The 23,722-nt window shown below is 36.6% G+C and overlaps 1 pseudogene; it reads left to right on the forward strand.

Annotated features, from left to right (window-relative positions):
• The first annotated feature begins 10,390 nt into the window (after window positions 1-10,390).
• Window positions 10,391-10,700, forward strand: LOC118847083 (annotated as a pseudogene).
• Window positions 10,701-23,722: the final 13,022 nt, after the last annotated feature.

Consider the following 23,722-nt stretch of genomic DNA (forward strand, 5'->3'; position numbering starts at 1 on the left):
CAAATATTATATCACTATATCTATAATGTTTATAGGAGGCAGGTGGTATTATTATCCCCATTTTATGGTTGAAGCAACTGAGGCAGATGTTAAGTGATTTATCCTGGGTCACACAGATAGTCGGCATCTGAAGCTGGATTTTAACTCAGGTTTTTCTCACTCCAGACCTAGAAGTTTATCCATTACACCACCCAGCTTTCCTCTGCAGGTAGGGGCCTTGGAGGTAGAAAAAGCCATTTCTTTTTTGATCATAATTAAATGGATCATAAACACAGCTCTTAGAAACTTTGAATATTTGCAAAGCATTTGACAATGTTTAGCCAATCTAATTAAAAAGAAGAGGGCAATAGATAGATAATCATTGAAATAGCATATGAAGAAGGCAAAAACATGACAAAATCAGAAAAAATAAAAAAGAATTAGCATTAATATGAATAGTTTTATACTGTTGATATAGATGATAATTTTAGAGTGGCAACCCTACAAAATTGAGTCAACCAAAATTAAACTAAGAGTCATCGTGGAAAAAAATACTAATAATTCACTAATAGTCCAATCTGCAAACTTGTCTTCTGTAATGATTAACATGTACAATATATATTTTTTTCACAGAAGCTGAGAGTCTTATTCTTTAATACAATAATAAGCAATTATTAATTGCTTACTCTGTGGCAGACACTTGTTATGAATGATTGCAACTATGCTGTGGTTGGATTGCCACCTCAGTGGTTCATTTGAAAGTATCTTATGTTGGAATCACAAAACCTGAGTTTTGTTTCTTACTTACTGCATGAGTTTGGGCAATTACTAAACTTCCAGTTCTCATCGTAGCAGATGGGTAACAACCAGCTTTTAAAGGCTATACCAACAGTGTATAAGGTCCTCCCAATCAAGGCCCAGTGAAATCTTACTTTGTAGGATTTTTAGCATAGATTAGTGTTGTGCTTTGTCAAAGGCTTTCCCCATATCTGTTGAGATAATCATGTGTTTTTGGATATTTTTATTTCAAATATGATTATGGTCATAATGAGTGATTTCTTGTATGAATCATTATAGTTTATTTGGGGGATTTTATTCAAATTTTTGGCATTAGTATTTATTAATAATATTGGTTTATAGTTCTTTTGTATTTTATCCTTCTATGGTTTGGGTTATCAGAACTATAATTTTCTCAAAAAAGGAATTTGATAGGCAATTTCTCAATTCTTGAGTATAATTTTTATCATACTGGTATTACTTTTCTTTAAAAGTTTGTTGTAATACTCCTGTGAATTCCTGAGGTCCAGGAGTTTCTTTTTCTTCCTTTGGTAATTCTTTTACACCTAGTTTTATTTTCTTTTCAGAGATTAAAATTTCAATTTAATTTTCTGCTAGGTTTGGTATTATCCATTTTTGAAGGTATTTCTCTATTTCTTTTGTGTTTCCAGTTTTGTGGCATATAACTATTTATATTAATTCTAATTATTTGTATTTTTTCTAATTTTGTGATGATTTCACCTTCATATGCTATTTTGTTTATTATATTTTATGCCCTTTTCTTTTTAGTTAGATTGATTAAATGTTTATAAATTTTATTGGTCTTTTCAAAACCAGCTTTTAGTTTTATTTATCATTTCTATAGGTTTTTTTTTACATTTCCAAATTATTTCTTTTCTTCTAATTTTTAATATTTATTCTTTGATGCCATTTTAGATTTGTTTGATGTCTTTCTAATTTTTAAATGTATATTTAGTTCATTAATTATCTCTTTTTATATTTAGTTAATATAGTTTTGTAGGGTTATGATTTTCTCCTGAGCATTGCTATAGCTGAGTCCCAGAAATTTGGTATGCTCTTTAATCATTACCATTTTCTATTACATAATTATTAATGATTCTATGATTATGCTCATTACTAAGTTTTCAGTTATGTTTCTATTTGTGTCCATGTCTTTTGTTTTTTCTTCCTAAGAAGATTACTAATTTGTTGCTTTATGATTTATAAAAGATAACATTTACAATTTCTTCATTTTTTACATTTGTTTGCAAAATTTCTGTGTGCTGACAAGTGGCCAATTTTTATAAAACTTCCACTGGCATTGAAAAATACATCCATTCTTTAGTAGTCACATTTAGAAGATAGCATGAGTATTTTATCTCTAATTTCCTCAGCAATTTTTTCAATATTACATTTTCCTGTTGTTTATTTTTTTCCAATTAAATTAATACAAAACTGAAAGACATTGAAATCTGCCATACTGCCTATGTCTGATCATTGTTCAGCCATTACTTTCCTTTATGAATTTAGATGCTAAAGTGTTTGGAGAATGTAAGTTTGATATTGGGTTTTTGCCTATAATTCCTTTCTGCATAATGTAGTTTCTTTGCTCACCCTTTTTTGTTGTCAATTATTTTTCTTTGAATAATATGATTACAACTAATGCTTTTTCGTATTCGTTTGGTGCATAAGTTAAAAAAAATCAAGTCCCTCATTTTCATGCTGTTTTTGTTGTTGATTTAAGTTTCTTATAAGCAAAAGATTTTAGAGTTTTGTTTTCTTATCCAAACTATCACATTTTTTAAAAAAAAAAATTTGTTGGATTGTGTAATCCATTCACATTTAAAGTTAGAATTAGGTTTAACTTTTCCTTCAGTTTTCTCTAATATTTTTTACATTAGATTTTTCCCTCTTTCTTTGTAAATGCATTATTTTGTCTGTGCAGTTATTTTACTTTAATCTATTCAATTCCTTACAGCTTTCTTCCTCTCACCAACCAGGTTGTTGCCTCTCACTTTTTACCCTTTTCCTTATTGGTTCCTTTTTTTTCCATTTTCACTTAAGTAGTCTAGTAAAATCTCTCTTTTTCTCTTCCACTTTGATTTGTTTTGTTCATTAGTTTTCTTTTAATTTTATTTTCTGTGCCTCTTTTCTAAAATAAAAAAGAGATCTTTCCCCCACTCTTCTAATAATTTATCTTCCCTTTCTGTCTCTTCCATCTAGTCTTTATGTTTTGATTCATGGACCATATATTATTTTCTGCATTTCACATGAAATTAAAATATCTTAAATACTTATTTTAGGTTCTCTCCTCTATGTTATTGTTTTGTACAGCATGCTCTCTAGCTCCTCTTTTTTTTCTTTCTTTTGTACCTTTCTTTTAGAAATGCCAGTACTTGCAAGATGATCAAGAGGACTTTCTAATGTCGAAATCTCTAAATGTCCCTAATGGTGCAGTTCATTATTAAACTTAACCTACCCACCTCCAACAAAACATGCTAATTTTTCCCCATTTGCCAGGAGACTCCTCTCTAGGTGATGCCCTCCTATTCTACTGGATGTCAGTGGAGTCAAGAAATCCCCTTCTAATGTGGTAAAATAATTAATCTTTCTTTTTTTTAAGAAATGGAAAAGGCTCCAGCATATTGTCACAGTGCTTGCTACCGTCCCCTGCCTAAACCCCCACAATAGGAACTCTTTCCATGCAAAGAGATAAGAAATTTTCCACTCAGATATACAAAATCTGATAGGTCTTTCCCAGCAATTTTCTGATTAGACTTTCTCAATTTCATAAGGCTTTCTCACTACTGGTTTTGCTTGGGGATGAAGAAGTGTCTAGGACCAAGAACACAGATGAAACCTCTTCTGCACCCACACACTCTTATAGCAAGTCCGTCAGGACTCACTAAGATTACAATCTCAGGATCAGCTCACACTGAATCTCTTCTTTTTACTTGCAATTCCATCTCACTCCCCACCCCTTACTCCCTTCCCACTCTGCTTCATAGACAGCCTAACTCTGGGTGGATAGAATGAAAAACTTCTATTGAGTAAAGCTATATCATAGGTAGGATAGAGGATAGAGTGCTGGGCCTGGAGTAAGGAAGACTCCCCTTCCTGTGTTTATTTATTTTATTTAATATTTTTAGTTTTCAGCACTGATTTTCACAAGAGTTTGAATTACAAATATTCTCCCAATTTCTACCCTCCCCCCATTCCAAAATGGCATATATTCTGGTTGCCTCATTCCCCACTCAGCCCTCCCTTCTGTCACCCCACTCCCACCCCCATCCCCTTTTCCCTTACTTTATTGTAGGGCAAGATAAATTTCTATACACTGTTGCCTCTTTATCTTATTTCCTAGTTGCTTGCAAAAAACTTTTTTTTAACATCTTATTTTAAAACTTTGAGTTCCAAATTCTCTCCCCTTTTTCCTCCGAACCCACCCTCCCTAAGAAGGCAAGCAATTCAACATAGGCCACATATGTATCATTATGTAAAGCCCTTTCACAATACTCATGTTGTGAAAGACTAACTATACTTTGCTCCTTCCTATCCTACCCACCCACTTATTCAATTTTCTCCCTTGACCCTGTTCCTTTTCAAAAGTGTTTGCTTTTGATTACCTCCTCCCCCTATCGTCCCTCCCTTCTGTTGTCCCCCCTTTTTATCTCCTTCCTCCTACTTTACTGTGGGGTAAGATACCCAATTGAGCGTGTATGTTATTCCCTCCTCACGTCAGATCTGATGAGAGCAAGATTCATTCATTGCCCCTCACCTGCCACTTCTTCCCTCCCAGCAGAACTGCTATTTCTTGCCACTTTTATGTGAGATAATTTACCCCATTCTATCTCTCCCTTTCTCCCTCTCTCAATATATTCCTCTCTCATCCCTTAATTTGATTATTTTAGATATCACCCCTTCATGTGCAACTCACCCTGTACCCTCTGTCTATATATACATATATATGTATATTCCCTTCAGCTACTCTAATACTGAGGTCTCATGAATTATACACAGCATCTTTCCATGTAGGAATGTAAACAAAACAGTTCAACTTCAGTAAGTCACTTGTGATTTCTCTTTCTTGTTTACCTTTTCATGCTTCTCTTGATTCTTGTGTTTGAAAGCCAAATTTACTGTTCAGCTCTGGTCTTTTCACTGAGAAAGCTTGAAAGTCCTCTATTTCATTGAAAATCCATATTTTGCCTTGGAGCATGATACTCAGTTTTGCTGGGTAGGTGATTCTTGGTTTTCATCCTAGCTCCATTGACTGCCAGAATATTGTATTCCAAGCCCTTCGATCCCTTAATGTAGAAGCTGCTAGATCTTGTATTATTCTGATTGTGTTTCCACAATGCTCAAATTGTTTCTTTCTGACTGCTTGCAGTATTTTCTCCTTGATCTGGGAGCTCTGGAATTTGGTGACAATATTCCTAGGAGTTATCTTTTTGGGATCTTTTTCAGGAGGTGATCAGTGGATTCTTTCAATTTCTATTTTACCCTCTGGCTCTAGAATATCAGGGCAGTTCTCCTTGATAATTTCTTGAAAGATGGTATCTAGGCTCTTTTATTGATCATGGCTTTCAGGTAGTCCAATAATTTTTAAATTATCTCTCCTGGATCTATTCTCCATGTCAATGGTTTTTCCAATAAGATATTTCACACTGTCTTCCATTTTTTCATTCCTTTGGTTCTGTTTTATAATATCTTGATTTCTCCTAAAGTCACTAGCTTCCACTTGCTCCAATCTAATTTTTCAGGTAGTATTTTCTTCAGTGTTCTTTTGGAAGTCCCTTTCCATTTGACTAATTCTGCTTTTCAAGGCATTGTTCTCCTCATTGGTTTTTTGGAGCTCTTTTGCCATTTGACTTAGTCTATTTTTTAAGGTATTGTTTTCTTCAGTATTTTTTGGGTCTCCTTTAGCAAGTCATTGACTTGTTTTTCATGGTTTTCTCTCATCATTCTCATTTCTCTTCCCAATTTTTCCTCTACTTCTCTGACTTGCGTTTCCAAATCCTTTTTGAGCTCTTCCATGGCCTGAGACCAGTTAATGTTTTTCTTAGAGGTTTTTTATTTGGGCTTTTTGACATTGTTGACTTCTTTAGGCTGTATGTTTTGGTCTTCTTTGTCACCAAAGAAAGATTCCAAAGTCTGAGTCTGAATCTGGGTCTGTTTTCACTGCCTGGCCATGTTCCCAGCCAACTACTTGACCCTTGAGTTTTTTTGTCAGGGTATGACTGCTTGTAGAGTAGAGAATACTTTGTTCCAGGCTTGAGCTCTTGTTTTCAGAGCTATTTCTATACAGCCAGCTCTGACACACCAACGCTCCTCCTCCCCCAAGAACCGCCAACCTGGACCTGACTCAGATCTTAAGCAGACTCTGCACTCCTGGTTGGATCCTCCACTTAATTCCTCCCACCAGGTAGGCCTGGGGCTAGAAGCAACTGCAGCTGTAGTTCTGTAGCTGCACCACCTCCTCTGCCCCTGGGACAATGGCCGAACCTCAAACTCCTTTTACTCTATCCCCCGCAGCTTTTCCCACCAGCCTTATCTGTTGTCTTTGGTGTTTGTGGGTTGAGAAGTCTGGTAACTGTCACAGCTCACTGATTCAGGGCACTGGGGCCTGTTCTGCCTGACTCCCGGTCTGGTTAGTCCAGGCGCGGCCCATGCTGGGCTCTGTTCTGCTCAGATCCCAGCTGTGTGAGCAATAGACTTTACCCCATGACCATCCAGGCTGTCCTGGGCTGGAGTCCTGCTTCCCTCTGCTATTTTGTGGGTTCTGCAGTTTTAGAATTTGTTCAGAGCCATTTTTCATAGGTTTTTGTAGGGACCTGGGGGGGAGCTCATGCAAGTACCTGCTTTCCAGCCCCCATCTTGACTCTGCCCAATAATTAATCTTTCTAAGCACTAAGTCACTACAGATTATATTAATTACAAACTCCCATCTTCCCTTACAAAATATCTCTTCCCCCATATTGGCATTTATCAGTAACACTCCCTGTCACTAGTGAAACAGAATTCTCCCTTTATTTTTTTTTTTGCTCATTTTTCAATCTCTCACTTTGTCTCCTCACCCATTCTCCTATATATCTCTCCTTCCTGATAGAATGCAGGAGTAATTTTCACTTTGTTGTTAACCTTTGATTTGATTAAGACCCCTCATATTTTTCCTTTTATTTTCTCACTTCTGTCTTTCTTTTTATGCACCTTCTTTTTCTATAATTTAGTTCCATAAAATCATTGATTCAGCTGTAGGCAGGATTGCATGAGGTTTAGTCTATTGATTTTCCGGCCTGTTTCTCCACCATCACCTCTGTTTGATTTCTTTCTTCATCATTGTCTTGTGTAATTTAATAAAGGAATTTCTTAATAATCTATTTTTTTCTTTTTTATTATTATTCTAGATTGCTATCTTTGTTTCATTTCTTGTATTTTTGTCTTCTGTGGTGTTTAATGGGCAAATAATTTGTTATGATTGTTTTTTCTTTTTTTGTTTTATTTATTTAGTATTTTATTTTTCCCAGTTACATATAAAAACAATTTTTAACACTTGTTTTTAAAACTTTGAGTTCCAAATTCTCTCCTTTCCTCCCTCTCCAACACCCCTTATTAAGAAGGTGAGCAATATAGGTTATGCATTTGCAGTCATGCAAAAAATTTCCACAATGATCATGATATCAAAGAAAAAAAATTTAAAAGTTAAAAAAAGGATACTTCAATCTGTACTCAGACACCATAGGTTCTTTCTCCAGGGATGAATAGTAATTTTCATTATAAGTCCTTCAGAGTTGTCCTGTCTCATTGTATTGCTAATTTTAGCTAAGTCATTCACAGCTGATCACCTTACAATATTGCTGTTACTTTGTATACAGTACATTTCACTGAGTCTCTCAAGGTTTTCTGTAAGTCTCCCACTCATCATTTCTTATAGCACAATAGTATTTCATCATAATCACATAACACATTTTTTTGAGCCGTTCCCTAATTTATGGGCATCCCCTCAATTTCTAATTCTTTGCCCCCAGAAAAGAGCTGCTATAAATATTTTTTGTACATCTAAGTACTTTTCCTTTTTATAACCTGTTTTGGGATATAGACCTAGTGGTGCTATTGCCAGGTCAAAGAGTATGCCTGGTTTTATAGCCTTTTAGGCATAGTTCCAAATTGCTTTACTGAATGGTTGAATCAGTTCACAACTCCACCAAAGTGCTTTAATTCTTATTTCCCTCAAATCCACTTTGACATTTGTTATTTACCATTTCTGTCCTATTAGCCAGTGTAATAGGTACATATTAATTTGCATTGCTCCAATCAATAGTTAAAATAGTATTTTTATATAGTTATATACTTGACATGAAAACTGACCATATCTTTTTATCAATTGGAGAATGGCCCTTATTTTTACAAATTTGACTCAGTTTTCTATGTATTTGAGAAGTGAGGCCTTTATGAGAGAAACTTGCTTCAAAACTTTTTTCACAGTTGCTGTTGCTGACTATTTCCCTGCATCCTATCACCCCATTTATTCTATTTTCTCTCTCCTTTCACCCTGTCCCTCCTCAAAGATGTTTTGCTTTTGACTACCTCCTCCCTCAATCTACCTGTCACCCACTCTTCTCTTATCCCCTCCCCCTCCTACTTTCCTGAAGGGTAAGATAGATTTCTGTGCCCAATTAGCGTGTTTGTTATTCCCTCTTTGAGTCAATTCTGATAAGAGTAAGGTTCGCTCACTTCCTCTCACCTCTCCCCTCTTCCCCTCCACTGTAAAATCTTTTTCCTTCTCTTTTATGTGAGACAATTAATCCCATTCTACCTTTCCCTTTCCCTTCATCCTTCTACATTCCTCTCTTAGCCCTTAATTTTATTTTTTCAGCTATCATCCCTTCATATTCAACTGACACCTGTGCCCTCTGTTTATATATATGCCACTTGTAACTACCCTAATAATGAGAAAGGTCTTAGGAGTTACAAATATCATCTTCCCTTGTAGGAAGGTAAACAGTTTAACCTTATTAAGTTCCTTATGATTTTCCTTTCCTGTTTACTTTTTTATGCTTTTCTTGAGTTTTGTATTTGTAAGTCAAATTTTCTATTCCCCTCTGATCTTTTCATCAAGAATACTTAAAAGTCTTCAGTCCTCTATCTCATTGAATATCCATTTTCCCCTGAAGGATTATACTTAGTTTTCTGGGTAAGTGATTCATGGTTATAATCCTATTTTCTTTGCCCTCTAGAATCATATTCCAAGCCCTCCATTCCTTTAATGTAGAAGCTGCTAAATCTTGTGTTATCTTGAGTGTGGTTCCATGAATTGTTTCTTTCTGGCTGCTTGCAATATTTTCTCCTTGTCATAAGAACTCTGAAATTTCCTATGATATTCCTGGGAGTTTTCATTTTGGAACCTCTTTCAGGAGGTGTTAGGCATATTTTTTCAATTTCTTTTATACCTTCCTGGCTATAAAATATCAGAGCAGTTTTCCTTGTTAATTTTTTGAAAGATGATGTCTAGGCTCTTTCATTTATTATGGCTTTCAGGTTGTTCAATAATTTTGAAATTGTCTATCCTGGACCTATTTTCTAGGTCAGGTGTTTTTCAAACAAGATATTTAACATTGTCTTCTATTTTTCCATTCTTTGGGTTTTATTTTATTGTTTATTTCTCATGAAGTTATTAGATTCCATTTACATCATTCTTGTTTTTAGGGAATTATTTTCTTCAGTGAGCTTTTGTACATCCTTTTCCCGTTTGGCCAATCCTGCTTTTTAAGGAATTCTTCTCCTTATTGGCTTTTTGGATCTCTTTTACCATTTGGTCTACTGTTGTTTTAAGGTGTTATTTACTTTAGTATTTGTGTGTGTGTGTGTGTGTGTGTGTGTGTGTGTGTGTGTGTGTGTGTCCTTTACCAAGCTGTTGGCACATTTTTCTTGAGTTTCTTGCATCACTCTCATTTCTCTTCCCAATTTTTCCTCTACCTCTCTTACTTGATTTTTAAAATTATTTTTGAGCTCTTCTATGGCCTGAGACCAACTCATATATTTTTTTCTTGGAGATTTTTGATGTAGGAGCTTTGACTTTGTTGTCTTCTTCTGATTATTCTGCTTCTTCTGAATATGGATTATTCTAGTGTTGCATTCTATACCAAAGTTCTTAAGATAGTAGAAAGGGCAAATGATAGCAAGGGCAAGTGTAGTAAAAAAGTAGAAAAGGGCAAGTGGTCAAATCTGAAATTGACATGAGATTGATTAAAGACATTGTCTTTTGGAGCCAGAAAGAGTCAAATGCTACAAGGTTGTTAGAAGCTAGAAGGTCTCTTAAATCAAACTAGATGCACCAGATTGTGGGTAATATCACTTTGGCTCGAGTCAAACTATTGAGACCTTTAGGAATTGTAGATAATATTGCTTTGAACCTAATTACTGGCACTGAATATATTTATAAACACTTGTACAGACACACTCAGCCATAGCTTCTAAATTCTCTTCTGAAAAGAAGAAAGGAAGAGGTGCTCTTGCCCTTGACCTAGGGCTGAAGCTTAACCCTAGATACTGAGCAGTGTGGGGGAGAGATAAGGGAGCCTGATTTACAGAGGATGTGATGTATAGGAACTGTCTTTACTGATTCTTTCTTGAGATGTCATCCCTTTCAGAATATACCATGCAAATGGCTCCCTCAAATATTTGGAGAAGTTGTCAGTCCCACCTATTCCAAGTCCATGAAAATAGTGAAGTTGTCTAGTAAACAGCCTTTGGCCAAAAGAAAGGAGAATTATGACTGCAATCTCCCTCATAACACCTATTTTGCTCTCATGAGGAAACTCCGTTTCTTTGGTCTTTACAGAGATGAACATCAAGATTTTAAGGAAGATCAAATGTGACTAAAGAAGCTTCATGGAAAAGGCAAACCAAAGAAAGGAGAAGGGGAAAGATCAGCTACAGAGTAATAGTGTTGGACCAACCTTTGGACCAATCAGTGACTGAAATGAGAAAGAAGTATACATGCTTGTTATTTTTCCATTCTCAATAGTAATACAGCTTTCCTAAATTGATTGTTATTAATTCAAGAATCGTCTCTCTCACCTCATCACTTGTCATGCTGAATCAGGATTAGATTCTTGAATGTATTTTGGTCCTTAAAAGTTATTTTGTCCTTGATAGTTGGGTGAATATGCCATCTATGGTATTCTCAAAGAAATTGTTAATATGTAAGTATTTGCTAATTTTCCAGCAAAAAAAAATCTTCACCAAAAAAAGAAGAGGAGAGGGTTGGGAGTTCAAGGAAAGAATACAAGTTTTGGAATGGAGACTAAACTTTGAAGAATTACAGAGTCAATTAAAGGAGGTAAAGAGATTATTGTGCATCAATAAGAAGCCCGGTAAAATGAAATAAAATTAATTTCTGGTGGATGTAAACAACAAAATGTATGATTTCTTCCATCGATGTTCAGCAGTCTGTCATTGGAAATATAAGGAGAGGCATGGTGGGGCTAACCCAGGGTTGAGATTTGGCAAGGCATGAATAGTAAAACGGTAATGGGGCAAGTGATTTCAGAATTGAGAATCATATATTCTTAAACTCATTAATGGTAGGGTCAAGATTCGGAAGGAAGGAAAGTGAAGGGAGAGTAGCTATGATGGGCTGGGAGAGAACACTGGGGTATAGATTCAGCATACACTGAGGAAAAAGAGTAGGATTATAAGGAGTGAGGCACAGGAGAAATGTGAGGCTAGTTGGTTTTAGTTAAATAGAGGAATTTCAGAGTGACTTTCCTTTTCTACTCTGTAATCTTCTCAGACTGGTCTTAACAATTAGATACAGCATTTATACACGATTTTAAGTTGTACAAAGCATTATCTCATTTGATTTCCATGACAACTAGTTAGTAAGGCACTATAAGATAATTGAAATGACTGGAGAGTGAAGTGGATAAAGTGCTGGACCTGGAATAAAGGAAACTTGAATTAAAAGTTAGCCTGAAACACTTACCATCTGATACTGTGCAATTTACTTAGCTTTTCTTCACATCAGTTTCCTCTTCTATAAAAAAAAAAAAGGTTAACAGCAGCACTTGCCTCCCAAAATTGTTATAAAGATCAAAGGAAACAATTATAAAATGTATTGCAATCCTTAGAGTCTACGTAAATGTCATAGATGTTGTTAATCATTATTAATATCATTTCCCCATTTTATACTTGAAGAAACTGAGGCTCAGGTAATTTGACCAGGATCACAAGGCTGGCAATTATCACAGACATGATTCAAATGTAAGTCTTTCCTGACCCAAGTCTAGTGGGTTTTTTTCTGCTATACCATTATTCCTCCATAAACTATTAAGGTACAATCAAATTCTTTTAGTGCACAATTCAAATTCTTGTTTAGTCATTGACTGATGGGATGTTACAAGACAAAGCATTAATTTCCATTAGGTATCCAAGTGACACAGTGAACAATAGAATGCTGGACCATAAGTCATGAACCTGTTCAGTTGTTCAATTGTGTCCACTTCTCTGTGACAATGTGGACCATAGCACTCCATTACTGTCCATGGGGTTTTCTTGGCAAAGATACTGGTTTGCCCTACCTTCTCCAGGGGATTAAGGCAAATAGAGGTTAAATGGTTGACCAGGGTCACATAGCTAGTAAGTGTCTGAGGCTAGATTTGAACTCAGGTCTTCTGACTCTGGGCCCAGTACTCTATCCATGGAACTGCCTAGATGCCTTATAGCCAGGGAGTTAATAAGCCTGAGTCCAAACTTCCCTCAGACACTTATTGGCTGTGTGATCTTGGGCAAATCACTTAACTTCTGTTTGTTTTACTTTACCCATCTCTAAAAAAAGCAATACAAGAAGCACCTATATCCCAGGGTTGTCTGAGTAATAAATAAGGGAATATTTGTAAAGCATCATTCAAATCCTAAAGGGCTATGTAAATGCTAGCTAGTGAAGTGGCCATACCTCAACTCTCTTCACTACCATAGGGAACTAAAAGGGGCCTGTGACCACTCCAGATTTGTAGATTTATATTATGATGTAACTATTCTGGTTTGTTTCAGGATTTAATCAGTTCTAAATACAAATCAGGTCCCATGGGTTCTGGAAAGGTTAGGAATAAGGTCTTGTTGGATTATGATTTAGCAGTTAACCAAACAAGAACCCTCTAGAATCTTGCCAGGTTGTCTTAATAGTCTTGAAATGGGCACTCTAGGACTTTCTCCAAGAATACATCAGAGGTAGGGTGGTTGGGAATTACATTAAAACTGGTTCATGTAGGCATTTCAGGAATGTTAGGTATATTTATTAGAAATCTATGGGTTTTGTTGGCCTATTTTCTGTCAGCCTTCAGCTTAAGTGAGTTAATCAGTGACTCATCCTACTGTATTCAAAGCAAACATCATAAGAAGTCACAGAAAGCACTTCCTGACCAAGGAATTGATTTATTTATTTTCTTGAGGAGGCAATGGGAGCTAGAGGGACATTCAGTTCTACTTTAAAGTGCTTCTGATTAGATCAAACTGGATGAAGTTGAAAAAAAATAAGTCACATTTTCAGTCCATGTGAGTTTCAGTCTGAATTAAGACCATAGATGTAGAAACAAGTGCATTACTGAAATGAGTGACTGCAGTTTCACTTGGAAAAAGCAGGAGATAACTACTTTAGTATGTGAGCTATGAGTCCTAAATAGCTTATCTAGAAGGCAAATTTTAGCAGCAGGAAGTAGAGCTAGGGCCAAGATGCCAAGGAGAGGGGCATTATATATGGTAGCACTAAGAGGGATATTGTCAGTTACTAGAACTCTGAGAGGGACCGTAGAGAGTGAGGCTGGAAAATATTAATACAGAAAGCGCCATAAATTAGTAGCTTATTTTGACATTGACTTGAAAATTGTGCTGTGATTGTTTTCAGTAAGAACTAGTTATATAACTACACACTACTAAATTTCTTAAATTTATTTTCTGAGGAAAAAAATACATCAATTAATTTTTCTCTCTTGTCCCCCTCTTTTCTTGGTGCTGAAATTTAAAAAAAAAAGAGCTCATGCTCCATCTAGTGGTGAAACACGATAGCAGCACATATAGTCCATTTGTTAAACACTGGATAGACCTTTGTATGCTACAAGCAAAATATCCCTACATACCTCCCTACCCAAATAAAGAGCAATAGCGTTTGAAATTGTAATATTCCAAATTCATTCATTCAATTTAAGCTATTCCCTCTTCTCACAATTCCTTATTTAAAAGCAAATAACCTTGGAGAAAGAAGCATAAGTAAAACCCAAAAGGTGTAGGGAGGAAGGGGAGGAGGTAGTTATATTGGTGAAAAAAAAATAACTTCAATGAAGGGATAGCATCACTGACAGTGGTGGATAGGATTATGATAACTGTCAACGGGTATGAGAAGTTGGGCTCAACTTTTAACTGCTTCTGTTTTACTTTCCAAGGAGAATTAGTTTCAGACTAGAAAGGATAGAAATTCATTTCAGACTAGAAAAGATAGAAAGGTAGCTAGGTGATATATGCATAGAGCATTGGACTGGAGTCAGGAAGATCTGAGTTCAAATCTTGCTTCAGATACTTACTATCTGTGTGACCCTGGGTAAGTCACTGAACCCTATTTGCCTCAGTTTCCTCATCTACAAAAGGAACTAGAGAAGGAAGTGGGAAACCACTCCAGCATCTTTGCCAAGGAAACCCCAAATGGGGTCAAGAAGTGTCAGACATAACTGAAACGTTTGAACAACAAGAAGAAAAGAAAGAATAAAAAATAGCTAAGGCGGAATTAATATACAATGTAAGGAAAATAGCAGGAACTAACTAGCTGCCCTTGATGAGTTAAGGTCACCTTGCCTAGATAAACTAACTTCTACCCTATTATTGACAAGGACCTTTGAAATGCCATGGAGACTTGGGGAAATATGACAGGATTGGACAACAGATGTTTTGATTTAAAAAAAAAAGATGGGGAGAAGGGAATAGAGTATGATAAGTGTGGAGCAATGAGCTTGATTTCTATTCAAGGCAAAATTCTATAATAATGGTATTAAAAAGGAAGTAAGTGAACACCAAGAAAATGGCATAGTATTCATAGAGAACCAACATAATCTCATCAAAAGGAGACCACATTCCTTTTAGATCAGGTTACATACCAAATTGGAGGAACATTGGAGATGGGTTTACTTAAACTCTAGGTAAGTTCCCAAGGATTTTAATAAAGGCTTATTGATTTAGATTAAATTGAAAGCTATTCTTATAGAAAAGATGGAGAGATTTGGGATAGAACATGATAATAGCATTGGCCATGTACTATATTACATTTTTGTCACTGCCTTTATTAAAGGCATTGTCAAAAATAAGTCAACAAGCATTTATCAAATACTTACTATGTTCCAGGTACCATGCTAAGCAGTGGGAATACAAATCTAAGCAGGAAGAAAACAAGTTTCTGCCCTTAATGGAATAAAAAATTGAGGGGGAGAAGGGGTAAGGCCTTGTGGACATGAGTCACCAGTTCAGCCTGTAGAAGAATGAAGACAAGGTTGGCCTGGGTCTCCTAACTAAAACTGAGGTTCCTGGAGGAACTAGTCAGTTGGAGGGAGAGGACACAAGATAGCAGATTCTTGCAAAGTTCAGGTGTGAAGTGAGCTTCTGGAGTGAAGAGGTTCCTATGGCATGGTAGAGAAAGTTCTGTTGAGATCAATCATGACTGCAGCCTGGAGAAGAATGAAGAGGATGCATAAATGAAATGCTTATCCAGTTTTCACGTGATACAAAGCTAGGAGAGACAGCTGCTACCCTGGAGGCCAGAGTTAGCATTCAAATTCTTTGGTCAGGGTAAAATAAAATGGGATGAATGTAGTAACATGTCACTGAATGCTGAAAAATGTAAATGTTTGGATGAAAAAAAATATTAGAGAGAGTTAATTGAAGTCAGACTCAATATAAGCTAATGGTATGATGTGGCCCACAAGAAATCTAACACAATATCAGGTTACAATAAACAAGATCTGGTGACCAAGACTAGGGATGTGATGATCCTTCTGTCCTCTGCCCTGGTAAGAACACATGTTTCTGCAGTGTTGTGTGTCTAGCCTGGAGAAGATAAGATGGGAAGCTTGGAGAGACATTAGCATTGTCCTGAAGTGTTTGAAGAGTTTTCATGTGCAAGAGGGATTAGATTTTTTGAAGAGAGTCAGTATGGTGGAGAAAATGGTAGACTCCAAGGGAATAAGAGTTACATGCAAAACCTACCTCTGAGACCAACTAAACATATGACCGTATTCAAGTCCATTAACCTCTCTTTGTCTTCTCATCTTTTGAATGTGAAGAATGATACCTTTAATTCCAACTTACAGAGTTGTCAATAATATGCATGAAGTAGTTTCAAATTTTACAGCTTTGTATAAATGTCAGTTACAATTTTTTCTCTGCTGGCTACAGTGGGCAGAATGTGGGTAGAAGTTACAAAGAGGGAAATATAAGTTCATTGCAAGGCATAACTCCATAACAATGAGAGATAGCCAAAACTCCAATGGGCTGCCTTAGGAAGTCCTGGGTTCCCTACACTTGAGCTCACCACACAAGGGTTTGATGATCACTTTTCGGATATGGTACAGAAGAGTTTGTGATCAGGAAAGAATTTGACTAGATGGCCAGCAAAAGTCCTTTCCACCTCTGAGATTCTATGATGTAACAATTACTTAGGGTAAATTAGATCCTTGTATTTTTTTTTTGCTCAAGCTAGAATTATAGTACTTGGCTGTCATTGGAGGGTGGTACTTTGTCACTAAGCCCAATTTTTCCCATATTTCACCATTTGGCCTTGTCCAGCCCTTATTCAAATTCGAATGTCTTCACAGACAAATCCCAAGAAGATAGAGAATTGAGTGTATGTGTGAATGTATGTATTTACCAGTATTGTGCTACCAACTTATTCTGGGAAGGTCTTCTCTGATAATAACAGGTATGTGGCCAGTGAAGATTGAAATACAAGGAGAAGCTTGTATGCTCCCTTCTCAGATCAAATCAAACCTATTTGGGTCATACTGTTAAGAACGTCCAATTTACTTACACATATTTTTCTAAAAGACCTGTATCATTTTTAAATTTATCACAGCAATATGGCCTTTGAACATTGATTGTTCTCTTCTAGGGAAGCAATCACAGGAAATCTACAAATCGAGGTTGGAGGGAAAGCCAATGAAATGACTTTCATATTTCCAGCTCAAAAGCAAAAGATATGGTGAAGCCTGAGAATTGTTCTTTTAAAAATGTGATGTTGCATGCAGCCAGAAAGGGGAAAGAGATATGAGGAAAATAACCATTGGCCATGAATAGTCACAGTTGGGTGAAATGAAATGAACTCTAAACACATTGAAAAGAAAAGCAAGAGACAGAGTGGTAAGCCATTATTTCCTAATAGGCCATTTTGTAAAAAACTTTTTCTCTTATTTGACCTGCCTCCCTTCTCCAAAAATAATCAATATTTAAATACACTGATAGCTTCCTATTTGGTCTCCTTGTTCCCATCTTCTCTCCTTATCAATCCATTTTCTGAGAAGCTGCCAAGTTGATATTCCTAAAATACAGATCTACTCATGTCATTTCTCTTTATAAAAATCTTCAGTGGCTCCCTACTGCTTCTAAGTTGAATTAAAAAAATCTCTAGGCTGGCATTTAAAGACTAACATAATTGGTTTCCAAAATGCCTTTCCAATCTTCACACAATTCTTTTCACTATATTTCATTCAAAGTGGCCTACTTATCATTTCTTAAACAAAACATACCATCTGCCTCTGCCTTTACATCTTCCCTTACAGGTCTGGAATGCACTATTTTCTCATCTCCACCCCTTAGAATTGTAGCATTCTTATATCATTGCTCAGGCGCCATCTCTTACCCTAGACCTGTTCCTATTCTTTTAGTGTTGGTTGTAGCTCAGACTCTTGAAATGACTTTGATTGACTATGACTTTTTATAGACTTTTTTCTTTTCCTCCTCCTCCTCCTCCTCTTCCTCTGCCCCCCCACCCCCCCCCCCCCTCTCTCTCTCTCTCTCTCTCTCTCTCTCTCTCTCTCTCTTCCCGCCCCCCGCCCCTGCTTCTCTCTCCCCACTTCTGGTACAATGTAAGCTTTTTGAAGGCAGAGGATATTTACATTTTGTCTTTGTATCCACAGTACCTGATATACTTCCTTCCTGTCACAAATATGTATTTGTTGAAATGGATAAAATTAAAAAAAACAAAACAATACAAAAACTTCTGGAAGCCATTCCTTGATTTTTGCTGAATTATTCTACTCAATACAACTTGGGCATTCCCTCATTTATAGTTTTGTTGGGTAGCCTTAAATGTCAAAGTGAACTTCCACCCATTTCTTTTAGTTCTTGTCAAGCCAATAAAGAATAATGTTACAGAGTATCAAAAAATATTATATCCATCCTCATTCTTATACTATAATATCCTTATGTATTTTTAGAAAGTTTATCACAGAATCATAGGTAGCTGGGTCTCCATCACAGATAACTGTTGAAAAGTGCATTGATAAATTTCACTGTTTCTTATCCAGTGCTTCAATGGATCTTCTTCCAAAGATATAGATTTCAAATCATCCAAACATTCTTCCCCATGTGACTCTACTATATTTTCCATGAAATCTTCCATAACGTTCTACCCATTGGACAAAAAGACTTCCTGTGTTTGTTTTTGTTTTTCCTCATAAGAGTGAAGACCTTGGATTGTTTATGTGTACTCAATAAAAAAACAGCTTCCCTGAATTTTTGGAAATAAGTTTCTAAGACAATCAGAAAAGACTCTCACCTCTCTGTACAAAGTATAATTGGTAATGTACCATAGAGCAGTTTTGCCCTCTATGCTCCTCGTAGTTACCTGTTGGTTAACCTACTATTTTAATTCCTGTGTAGACATGGTAGACTTGGATAGCATAACCAGGAATATATTATAGTATTCTGAAAATATAGGGCCAGTAACACATATGTCTGGAGTTCACCTATTGCATACCAGTCTTCTGTAAGGAGAGAAACTTCGTATGCCAAACATGGGAGTTCTGACTGTTGAAATAAATACTGAAAACCAGACTAATCCAAGAAAAATATTATTCCTAAATTCTTGGGTGTTTTATAACAAACATTTTAATCCAGTGTGAAAGTGTGTTTAAATTCTTCTTGGCACTGTTGAAAAGATTCTGAAATAAAATATGCCTCTTCAAATATGCTACTGTTTCACTAATGATAAATTCGATATCTTGCCATACAAGTCGACTAGTTGAAACCAGTTGTATCTGTGCTGTTTGCCAAAGTAGTCACTTGATTCTCCATCCACTCAGCAATGCCTCATTTCAATGTGAAATAGTGTATAAAATACTGGATTTGGACTCAGGAAGTGCTAGGGTCAAGTATACTTTCCCATACTTCCTAGGTAAGTGATCATGGGCAAGCCAAACCAATATGAACCTCGAGAAACTACCTAAGTTGTATTTACTAAATTAGCATTATTATAAGTGCAGTAAGATAGTGTAAATCATAGGTCCCTGATGCAATAGCTCATTGAAAATATGGCTTTTTTCCCAAATAATCTGTAATATGCTATAATGCAGAGACACTCCTGGTCCATTGAGGTGTATTTAGGATGTTTGTTTTTTCACTGAGTAGCCTCAGAAATCTGTTTTTTTTATACTTGTACATGTCTTTTTAAGTTGTTCTGTATCTTCCCCTGGGGTCAAATTTTTAATTATCACTACTTGTTGTTCTCACTGGGTCTACCTTGAATTAGTTGCTTTTTAAAAAATTCTGAGGAGGTGGAGTCAACATGGTGAGGGGTGGAGCCAAGATGGCAGCTAGAAAGTAGGGACATTCCTAAAGCATTCCCCCTCTGGACCCTCCAAACATTGATAAAAAATGGCTGTTTACAAATTCTAGAACTGCATATCACATGAAGTAGCAGAGAGAAGCAGGGCTCCAGCCCAGGACAGCCTGGATGGTCTCAGGGTAAGTTCTATCATGTGGAACTGGGACTGGAGAGGAGCAGACCCCAGTGTGAGCCACACCTGGACCAACCAGACCAGACTGGGAGCCAGGCAGAACAGGCCCTACTGCCCTGAATCAGTGAGCTGTAGCAGTTACCAGACTTCTTAACCCACAAACACCAAAGACAACAGAGAAGGTTAATGGGAAAAAACTGCAGGGACAGAGTGAAAGGAGTTCCATGCTTAGCCACCGACCCGGAGGCAGCAGAGGTGGTGCAGCTACATAACTACAGCTGCAGTTGTTGCTGTCCCCAGGCCCACCTGGTGGAAGGAGTTCAGTGGAGGATCAGAGCAGGAGTGCAGAGCCTGCTTAAGATCTGAGTAATGGTCCGAGTTGGTGGTTCTTGGGGGAGGAGGAGCACTGGTGTGCCAGAGCTTGCTGTGTAGAAAAAGCTCTGAAAACAACAGCACAGCCCCTCAAGCTTCAGACAAAGTACTCTATACTTTACAAGCAGTCATACCCCGACAAAAAATTCAAGGGTCAAGTAGTTGGCTGGGAACATGGCCAGGCAGTGAAAACAGACTCAGATTCAGACTCAGACTTTGGAATCGTTCTTTGGAGACAAAGAAGATCAAAACATACAGCCAGAAGAAGTCAACAAAGTCATAGGAACCTACATCAAAAGCTTCCAAGAAAAACATGAACTGTTCTCAGGCCATGGAAGAGCTCAAATAGGATTTGGAAAAGCAAGTTAGAGGACTAGAGGAAAAATTGGGAAGAGAAATGAGAGTTATGAGAGAAAACCATGAAAAACAAGTCAATGACTGGCTAAAGGAGACCCAAAAATACTGAAGAAAATAACACCTTAAAAATAGACTAACACAAATGGCAAAAGAGCTCCAAAAAGCCAATGAGGAGAAGAATACCCTGAAAGGCAGAATTAGCCAAATGGAAAAGGAGGTCCAAAAGACCACTGAACAAAATACTACCTTAAAAAGTAGATTGGAGCAAGTGCAAGCTAGTGACTTGATGAGAAATCAAGATATTATAAAACAGAACCAAAGGAATGAAAAAATGGAAGACGATGTCAAATATCTCATTGGAAAAACCACTGACCTGGAAAATAGATCTAGGAGAGATAATTTAAAAATTATTGGACTACCTGAAAGCCATGATCAAAAAAGAGCCTATATAACATCTTTTAAGAAATTATCAAGGAGAGCTGCCCTGATATTCTAGAGCCAGAGGGTAAAATAGAAATTGAAAGAATCCCCTGATCACCTCCTGATAAAGATCCCAAAAAGAAGATTCCTAGGAACATTGCCACCAAATTCCAGAGCTCCCAGATCAAGGAGAAAATACTGCAAGCAGCCAGAAAGAAACAGTTTGAGTACTAAGGAAACACAATCAGGATAACACAAGATCTAGCAGCTTCTACATTAAGGGATTGAAGGGCTTGGAATATGATATTCTGAAGGTCAATGGAGCTAAGATTAAAACCAAGAATCCCCTACCCAGAAAAACTGTGTATCATGCTCAAAGGCAAAATATGGATTTTCAATAAAATAGAGGACTTTCAAGCTTTCTCAGTGAAAAGACTGGAGCTGAATAGAAAATTTGACTTCCAAACACAAGAATCAAGGGAAACATGAAAAGGTAAACAAGAGAGAGAAATCACAAGGGACTTACTAAAGCTGAACTGTTTTGTTTACATTTCTACATGGAAAGATGATGTGTGTAATTCTTGAGACCTTGGTATTAAGGTAGCTGAAGGGAATATACATATATACATATATGTGTGTGTATATATATATATATATATATGTAGCTGAAGGGAACATACATATATACGTATACGTGTATATATATATATATATATGTATATATGACAGAGGGCACAGGGTGAGTTGAATATGAAGGGATGATATCTAAAAAATCAAATTCAGGGAGGATGAGAGAGGAATATATTGAGAAAGGGAGAAATGGGAAGATAGAATGGGGTAAATTATCTCACATAAAAGTAGCAAGAAAAAGCAATTCTGTAGGAAGGGAAGAGGGGGCAGGTGAGGGGGAATGAGTGAATCTTCCTCTCATCGGATTTGACCTGAGGAGGGAATAACATACACACTCAATTGGGTATTTTACCCCACAGGAAAGAAGGAGGAAAGAGACAAAAAAGGGGGGATGACAGAAGGGAGGGAAGATAGGGGGAGGAGGTAATCAAAAGCAAACACTGTCAAAAAGGGACAAGGTCAAGGGAGAAAACTTTATAAAGGGGGATAGGATAGGAAGGAGCAAAATATAGTTAGTCTTTCACAACATGAGTATTGTGGAAGGGTTTTGCATAATGATACAAATATGGCCTATGTTGAATTGCTTGCCTTCTTAGGGAGGGTGGGTGGGGAGAAAAAATGGGAGAGAATTTGGAACTCAATGTTTTAAAAGCAGGTGTTCAAAAAAAAAGTTTTTGAATGCAACTAGGAAGTAAGATATACAGGCAATGGGACATAGAAATCTATCTTGCCCTACAAGAAAATAAGGGAAAAGGGGATGGGGTAGAAGTGAGGTGACAGAAGGGAGGGCTGACTGGGGAACAGGGCAATCAGAATATATGCCATGTTGGAGTGGGGGGGAGGGTAGAAATGAGGAGAAAATTTGTAATTCAAACTCTCGTAAAGGTCAATGCTGAAAACTAAAAATATTAAATAAATAAAAAATATAAAGTATGAAATAAAAAAAATTCTGAAAAAGAAAGAAAGGGAGGGAAGTTAGAAGAGAAGAGGAAGGGAAGAAGGAAGGAAAGAAAGAAGGAAAGAAAGAAAGAAAGAATAAAAGAAAGGAAAAAGGAAGGAAGGAAGGAAGGAAGGAAGGAAGGAAGGAAGGAAAGAGGTAGAAGGTGAAGTGTCATTGTAGGATGAGAAACCAGAGAAGCAGGATTAATGAATTGTACTAAAATAAAAGTAACTTGATTCTAGTAAGGGTTAGAGAAACATTACCTTTTTTATACATACACTTTGAAACATAGATTCTGATGGCTTGAAAGTCTTTTTTGTTTCTTTCTAGAGCATAGATTATACCTGGAAGAATTGAAATTTTTAAATATATGAATGCTGGATAATTCAAGTGTCATGATACGGCTCTATAATTCTATGAAGAGTGGGATGTGCAGAGACATGCAGCTTTTGAAATATACATGGTAAATAACAGTATTATATCTTCAGAGAAATAAAGCAAAAATTATTATAGCTCTTGTTTATATAGCCTATTAACCTTTATGTAGTGTTTACTTCTCACCGACCCCATGAGATAGGTAATGGGAGTGTTAATGCAGCATTTGACAGAAAAAATAGGTTGAAGGGGTGAAATATCTTGCACAGTGCCACCAGCTGGAAATACTGCCTTTTCTGAACTTTAGGGCTATATTCTTTGCTACCAGAGGCCAATCACCTAAATTTACAATGGAAATGCTTGCTTTCAGGAAAACTACTGAGGCTTATTTTGTCTCCTCAGTGGCTGTGACGTGTCCAAGCTGGATTCTGGAATTTAGCAATGAGTGAAGGGGATTTTGACCCAACGCAGAAATCAAAGGCTGATTATTAAATGATTGGTTTAATATCAAAGTGAAACTGTAATCACTAAGAACCATACTGGATTCAGTAAAAATATTGTATGCTAGACTAATCTAATTTCCTTTTAAAAAGTGGGAAGGGGTAGTAGAGCAGGAGAATAAAGAAATTTTGTAAACTTTTGACATTTGGTTTTCAGTAACACATTTGGCAAAATATCTCTTGATATACTTGTAGGCAAAATACACAAATGTATTTTGCCTAGCTCCTTCTATTTCTAAACACAGGAGTAGCTACAGGGTCATACTCTCAGACAAAACCCTTCATATCAGTGCCTGCCAGTCTTTATCAGTAGCAACCCTGGGTAACTTGATATCATCATCATCATCATCATCATCATCATCATCATCATCACCATCATT

Source organism: Trichosurus vulpecula, chromosome 4 (genome assembly GCF_011100635.1).
Source record: "Trichosurus vulpecula isolate mTriVul1 chromosome 4, mTriVul1.pri, whole genome shotgun sequence".
In the NCBI taxonomy this organism is placed as follows: Eukaryota; Metazoa; Chordata; class Mammalia; order Diprotodontia; family Phalangeridae; genus Trichosurus; species Trichosurus vulpecula.